This window comes from Cynoglossus semilaevis, chromosome 10 (assembly GCF_000523025.1).
Source record: "Cynoglossus semilaevis isolate Cse_v1.0 chromosome 10, Cse_v1.0, whole genome shotgun sequence".
Classification (NCBI taxonomy): Eukaryota; Metazoa; Chordata; class Actinopteri; order Pleuronectiformes; family Cynoglossidae; genus Cynoglossus; species Cynoglossus semilaevis.
Window position 1 is genome coordinate 3,050,724 of NC_024316.1, and position 8,242 is coordinate 3,058,965.

Genomic DNA, 8,242 nt, shown 5'->3' on the forward strand with positions numbered 1-8,242 from the left:
GCTGCAGGGAGGGGGGGGGCCTCACCTGGCCACACATCTGTCTTCTGTCTTCCTGTAAGGAGAGAAGACGGTAGGAAACTGTCCAGATCACAGTGATGTTAATGACACAGGACGGTGTTTCCCAAACACTGGTTGAGGGCCCACAAATGGCACGTAGTGAACTATTTGAGGTTAGTTTAATCCAAATGTTTGCTTCTTTTGTCGATGCCATTAATTATCATAATATAATAACACTGACAGTTCGATGTTTTCTTGATGGTATGTTTATTCCCAATGGGAAAAATGTTGAAATAATCTGGCCTTTGGATTGGTTGATTTTTATTTTTAATTTTTTTTTCTACATCACTGGTCAAATTATTATTATTTTTTTGCTGTTTAAGGAGAGAAACCTAGGCTTAAGTTCATAGACAAAACTAAAATAACGTTTATTTTCATGTCATTTTTTCTGGCATTTTTGAGGACGAAAAGACAAGTCAATATTTGGAGATAAAAATATAATCTCGTTAATCAGGGGACGCTAGGGAAAAATATAATTATCTTCAACCCCACTGGGTGAAGACTGTGTTGATGAGTCTGTACGTGTACAGTATGTACTGTGTATTAGTGTGTGTGTGTGTGTGTGTGTGTGTGTGCGGTACAGTGGTCTTTGTCAACCTGTCCTCCTCTTTGATCTCTGTGCCTGGTTGACCTGCAGTCACTGTTGGCCTGCGGGGGCAGTAGTGGGCCTGACATGGACTTGTTACCATCTGTGCTACATCATAAACATCAACTCCACTCTACACAGTGACACAATAGATCAGGATGCAGCTGCGTGTGTGTGTGTGTGTTCACAGCATCAGTGCTCCAGAGACCAACCGCTGGTCACATTATCACACAGTCCTGTTCAGTGGGAGCTGAAGCCACAGCTCCCACTTCATGATTACCTTCACTACAGTACGGGTTAGAATCTAATCTCCCTCTGACGCCGGCTGCTTAATTGACCTGTTCCATCAAAGAGATGGATGGAAGCAGGGATTTATGGGAGGTGAGAGGGACGGAGACTGCAATGGAGAGAGAGAGAGAGAGGGAGAGAGAGAGAGGGAGGCCGGGGGAGGAGGATGGTGTTGGCAATATAAAAAAAGATAAAGGTGAAGGAGAAGACGAGGGACTCGCTTTTGAAAAGCAAAGCACTTTGCATCCTTTATGGTGTTGTTGCTGCTGCAGGTGAGGACGGGGGGTGAGGAGGGGGAGAGATACCTTAATGGAAGAACGGGGGACGGGACACAGGGGAGGAGGAAGACGAAGAAGACGACGGGAAAAGAAATGGAGGAACAGTTCAGTCCTCTACTGTAGGTCCAGACATTCACCGCTTCCTCCGGATTATTCTCCTCCACAGGAGGATGATGATGATGATGATGATGATGATGATGGTGGTGGTGGTGGTGGTGGTGGTGGTGTCGGAGATTGGCCGGGTTCCAACCACTGTCAGCGGTGCAGTTGGAGCGGGGAGGTGGTGCTGTGTAGGAGGAGGGCAGTGATGTGCTCTCAATCTGCCAGATAGAAACGACTGCAGGGAGGAGCGGTGCAGTAACTGGCCTTTCCTCCTCAGCCACCTGCTTCAGCCTGAGGACACCTCACACACACACACACACACACACACACACACACACACACCTGTTTGGGCACAGTCTCCTGGATACATGCAGCCGAGCGCTCTTTAAATACACATCACACAGATCCTGTTGCTGTGCGACAAATTAAAAGATTCTTTAAAGCCGTCGCTGCTGTCGTGTCGCTGCCGCTGCCTAGGCCTGAATACTTAAACATCTTCTGATCAAAGTCCTCCGTCTGCACTTGGGGCTCATCCACGTCTCCCTGAAAAGGAGACAGAACTCAGAGTTCAGACACTGAACTGTCTCTGAGTGTCAACTCTGACTCATCTCTGCCTCCTCTTTCATTAGCCTTAGAGCTGGAGTGAGGCTTCACGACCACCGCCTTTAGTTTGATTAAAACAAACGCTGGGGCATTGTCCCCCCCCACACCTCCTCCCCACGCCTCTTCCTCGGCGTGGTTTGTGGTCTGCCTTGGGGAGGTGCTGCTGCTGGTGGTGGTGCTGGTGGTGGTGGTGGTGGTGGTAATCTTTTATGACTTATAATAATAACATTAGTTCGTTTCTGGTCCATTTGCATAATGAGAGCGAGCAGAAGGACGTAATGAGACGCTCTGAAACAAGTGTCCACAGCAGCTGATCAGCAAACAATAATGTGAGCCATCCATTAACGTCTGGAGTGATTTTAGAATGCTCTGGAACTGATGGTTCCTCCTGGGGAACTATATTCAGAAATGTACATATCCTTGAGTTGAGTGATCAACTCGGGACTTTTGGCTGTTTTGACTGTTTTGGCTGTTTTGGCTGTTTTGACTGTGGCGTTGTTGTTTATCTGACAGTGATGTTTCACTGTGAACCGTCTTCAGTGGATAAAAATCTCCCGTCAGCCTGTTGCCATGGCTGCAGTGACCTTATGCAGAGAAGAGAAGTGAAACAATAATAATGATAACAACAGCTTTTCTTTATTAAAAACCGTCGTTCAGAACTCTCAAGGACATTTAACAGAAAATCAATGAATGAAATCAAGAACAGGCAGGACGACTGTTTCCTTCCACCAAGACTGATCTATGATTTATTTTACGGAACTGATAAATTTCACCGCTAATCATCGCCCCCTGGTGGTGCGCTACTACTTCTTGTCTACTTTCTGATCCCAACTTGAGGAACTGGGTGTGTTTTTCTTTCAATGTACGACATCCCTCCTCCCTCCCTCCCTCCTCTCCCCCCTCCTCCCCCGGTCGCTGCTCAGAGCCTCTTTGATTTAGACGCTGCAGATGGGAGTCAGCCTGCTGGGTGTCAAGTGGGGGGATTGTGTCGACATGCTGTCAGGGCTTGGTGGAGAATTCATCGTGGTGATTTAGGCGGCTAAGGGTCAGGTGGATTGACAGACCAGCCATGGCTGAATGATAATAAAGAAAGCAGGAGGAGAGAGGAGGAGGTGGGGTGGGGGGATGAATGGGACGTCACGGAGGTGAGACAGGCAAAGCAGTGAGGAAAGACCTTAAGATGGAAAACATCTGATTTAAAGGCGGCTGCAGGATGACAGTCAGGTGGAGGAGGCATGGAGTCTGTTATGGAGGATGACTCTCTGTTCCTGTCATTACTTCAGTTCTCTGCCACCAGTACAGAGCGTCCGACCAGGCCAATCCATTTTCCCTTTTCCTGACTCTGACTCTACATTTTCTCTACATCTGTCTCATCTTTCACCTCTCAGTTTCACGTGTCCTATCAGTATTCACACCGCGGTGACGGAGGACAGAGAAGCCTCAGCGTCAGGATCTTAATCAAAATAATGTCTGAAGTTCCTATTAGTTTTACCAGAAACAGCCTCTCAGACAAACAGTCGTAAATCCTGGCCTGTTCCACCACTGAACCCATGACGGGACAAGGGCGCAAACGCCAGCACCGTGGACGGAAATTAATTTCATTTGGGAAAGTGAGTTACCTTATTGCAGCCTTCGCAAGTGATAATATGAAGGGGGAGAAATTTGACTCACCCTCCTCCAAGTCACAAATGTGTTATTGGAGGTTAGACTTGCACCTCATGGTGGATTCAGATGATGATTCTACCAAAGCAATAACAAACAGGGGAATCAAATATGTCGTAACTGTGATTTTATTTGTCTCAAATAATAAAATCTTCCCAGTCTGTGTCCAGTTAGAAAGGCAATAAAGCTTCACATGAAGGACAGAGTGGACGCTGAAGTATGAATGAAGGCACATATCACCCTCCAGTCTGACCTTCTCTTCTCCTCCTTGATTCCGTCCTCGTCTGTCCTTTTTTTTTTCATTCTTTTTCTCTCCGTCTGACAAAATTATCTCTTTGTCTCAGCGACACAGAATTCCCCACAGCGTCAGTGAGTTTGGACCAGAGTCAGCTCAGTGTAAGAGGCTTTATTGTTCACGTGAGAGATTATAATTAGACCACAGCGACCCTTCTGTCCATTTATGTTTCTCTGCTCATGAAGACTTCTGTTGACCGTCCGAGACGCTTCTCTTTGTGTTTGCACGGAAGCGTCCCCATCTTCAGGAGCCGCTGTAGGAATGAATGGGTTCTGTGTGTTTTAGGTCTTCAGTGGTGAAGTATATCATGACAAATGTCTGTTGGCAGCGTCGTCCACACACACTGAGTATCTCTGTGACTTGAACGCCTGCTGAGTAAAAATAGATCTGGCCTTAAGTTATGAATTTATTTCTGCATCAAAGTCATTTCTCCATTCATTTAATTCCACAGACACTTTTGTCTCACGTCCAATAAATATGATATTAAATAGTTTTCAATATTATTTAAAAAATATATTTAAAAAATACATATTTGATAATAATTGTTAAATATATACCTCAAATAATACTGTGAAATTAGCCAGGCCTTTTGTGTATCATATGAATGTCATAGCATTGCATTTTAGGAACAGTGTATAAAAAATGTGGTATATAAATTTAAAATATGACAGATTCAAAAAGTAGGAAAATTAAATTACATAAATAAAATAAAAAATAAATAATGAATTAACAAAAACAGCAGGAAATAAAAAACAAACAAAAACAAATTTGAAACATTTCTAGTTAAAAAGAGAGCAGCGAATGTAGAAGCTTCAGAGACCTTGAGGGCCAAAATATTTGAAATTGCCCTTTAATTGAAGATTCTTTTAGTTATTTAAACAGATCAAAGATGCCAATCATCCAATGACATTTGGAGCTCCTTCCCAGTTTAATCCAATTTGCTAATGTGGAAATCTGGTCTCAAACTGCAGTAGCTGTTTTCCAACACCGTGGGGAGTTTTCCGTGTCCCTGTACCGACGCTGGTTTTGGTTACGATCCACAGATGGTTATTAAGGTGACGTGCCAGTGTTGGGTTACTGATTTATTGATTTGTTTCTATGGGGTCGGTTGAATTTTTAATCAAACTAGAAGACATGGTAACTTCAGCGCAGCTGCGTTACTTCATCTGACGTCGGTCTCTGCTGTTGAAACGTTGACGACTGAGTTTTGGTTCCTTTAGTTTTAGTCATTCTGGGAAAATAGTTAATAGAGAGTTACATTGCACGCATTGGAAAAAATAAAACAAATAAATAATATGAATATAAANAATATGTAACCGAATTGATGACATCTGGTTTTTCCTCAGAGGTCAGAGGTCAGCATAACTAGATGATTCTACCAGGTAGATACTGGAATAAATACTGGTCTGAAATACACAGTCTGAAGTCGTCATGCATCAGGGATTGATTGATTGATTGATTGATTGATTGATTGATTGATTGATTGATTTTTTTTCTTCACTCTGACAGTAGAACCAGTTCTTAGTGCTCAATGAACCAACTTCTTACTGTGATAAAAATCACAGTGGGAAGATCCTTCAGTCCACAGAAGATCCACAGACTTCAGTGGAAATTGAATTACGGCCCAATAGTTTGAAACGTTAGAGATCAATCAGTTTCTCACATACTGTTAATGTGTGTGTGTGTGTGTGTCTGTTTAGTTATACTTGTGGGGACGATGTTTGGAAATATGTTGTTGTTTTATGGACACATTTTTCTAACATTTCGGACGTTCTACTCTCGTAGAGTCAGATTAGAGTTCAGGTCAGGGATGGTTATATATTTGTATTGTTTTATCAAATGGAAGTGCACAAAAAACACAAAATGTGTGTGTGTGTGTCTCTGTGTGTATTTTAGTGGCTGCTCAGTAAAGGGGCTGCAGACCTCACTCATACAGTACATGTGCAGCAGACTGTGCTGTGATACGACTGTGAACCCATTCATTTGTAGTGTTTACTTCAAGTGCATTGATTTTCACTCTTCACTGCTTTAAACTTTCACTTCATTTAAATCAGCCACAACTGGAACTGTACAGAGCATGTCCAAAGAAACACGTCTATTCACACACACACACACACACACACACGCTCCAGTCAAGTGCAGGTTAGTCCGTCAGTCACCGGCTCGGTCTCTGCGCGTCTTTGTTGTGACTGTGGTTTTTTACGTCTGCTCTCTCTGTTGTGGCAGCCATGATACATTCATTAGTGTTGGATTTCAGCAAACGTAAGGGGATCAGCGTTTGAGTGGGCTGTAATCCCTATACACGGGCCCTAATTTAATCTCACCTACTGTGCCATCCTATTACACACTACACCCACCACGTGCACAGAGGGGCGGTGGCTGGAGGAGAGCTGCACGTCAGGTTTAGAGTGTGAGCGCTACGGAGAAGAAGGGGAGTGGATTACGAGCAGCGGGAGAGTCATGACGGGAGGAGAGAGAGAGAGAGAGAGTGAGCGTGGGGGATGAAAATTAAAGTGGAAGTCGTTGAGAGAAGGGCGGATTCTCCAGGTTCTGCCAGTACTGTGGGTATTATGTATGTATTCTGTTCATGCTTTTAAAAAAATCTGATTTCTTCCCATTGTATTTACTTCTTCAGTCAGACTGAATGATGGAAAACAATCAAATCTTAAATTGAAGTAACAGTAAAAACGTCACGAAGGTTCATTTTCATTTACATAGCCTTCGAGATGATCACTAATAAAAACAGGAAGTGATGCAGTGGCTGGGGGCCCCCCCCCCAAACAGAACCACCGCTCCAACCTGTATGATTTATTAGTTCTCTTTGATGGTGGGCTATAAATAATACACACTTAAGTCGGGGCCGCGTCAACCATGTTCAAGGACTAAACACTGACCATGACTGACCTAAAATAATAGACGCCTCTGAGCCCGGTCTATCCAGACTGTTGGACTGAGACCAGAAACATTAAGACAGGCAAAGAAAATAGAATAAATAAACCTCAAGATTTCATTATCAACACCTTTTTTAAAATGTGTTTCACCAACACAGCTCAACACAGAACAACAAAGTATCATTAAGGACAAAACAGAATAAAATAACAACAGGATTTAGAAGGAAAAAATATTCCTGTCATGCATTAGAAAGGACAAAAAATATTCAATTTCAACATTTAATAACGATCTAGCTAAACTTTACCAGGGCTCTGTGGAGATACTTGCTACTGCGAAATGTACTCAAAATATCATTACAAGTGTAAAGCAACATGGACACCAGCGTATGTGCCAAAATCATTTTATTTTAAAAACTGTATAAATCCAGGCATCCACAGTGTGTATGATCAACCTGAGGGGCGCTGAACTCCAGCAGCACACAGTTTAATGTAGTTGATATAAATATATGATTAAACACTAGGGGGTGTTTTGAGAATTGACTTAAATGTAATGTGTTTATTAAATTAAAAGTAATTTGAAGCAGGATTATTTCACAATATTGAAATAAAAACAACAGAGAGTTAGTATGAACACAATGACATTTTTTATTATTTTAACAACCTCTCCAGAGACGTCTCTGTTCTTGGGCAGAGTTCTGAAATGTAAAACACTTTTTTTTTTTTTTGGCCAAAATTGTGAATTGTAAAATAATTGGAGAGCCACTGAGACCTGACACGGTGAAATATCCTCTGTTGTAACTTCTTTTGTTCTGTTTCTGACCTACATCTCCCATCATCCATCCTCATCGCAGGAGCAAATTAAGGCCGTGCGTGTCGGCTGCACACTCCACACTTTATCTACCTGAGGAGCACGGTGTCTGTGGATCTGTTCTCATTAGCCTCTACGTCGTGTGTGTGTGTGTGTGTGTGTGTGTGTGTGTATCAGTCAGCATTGGGAGCTTTTGGAGTTTGCTCTTTGAAATTGATCAGGAGGTAATTGAGCATAGCGCCACAGAGAACCTTGCCCAGGACTCAGGCCTCAGTAATGAGACTCTATATTTAGCTATAAAACTGTCTGTTTACATCAGCCGCTGCACTCTGTCGCTCTGCGGGAGAGAATCGAGCTAATGTGCCTCTGTAGTCGAACTTGCGAGGGGCGCGCTTCCACGTAGAGATCCGTGTTTGTCGTTTGTGGCGTGGCTTCTGTTTGTACCAGGTCTGTGAAAAAGCACCCTGAGATCAGAAGGAGAGAGGAGGGAAAAATAAATGTTTCTGTGGAGGTTCAGACCTCACACAGACGCTGGAGAGGAGGTGCAGAAAACCAAGTCACAGAGGTGAACAGACAAAGATGAAGAAAAGTGAGAGAGGTCGGATATTGTTGATGATGTTAATGATGTTCTAAACAGCAGCACAGACTCCCCCCCCCCCCGCCGCCCCCGCC

The 8,242-nt window shown here is 43.3% G+C and overlaps 1 protein-coding gene across 6 annotated transcripts in view; it reads left to right on the plus strand.

Moving 5' to 3' along the window:
- The window catches only part of l1cama (L1 cell adhesion molecule, paralog a), a 45,360-nt gene that overhangs the window by 1,427 nt on the left and 35,691 nt on the right, over window positions 1-8,242 (plus strand). The window lies entirely within an intron of this gene.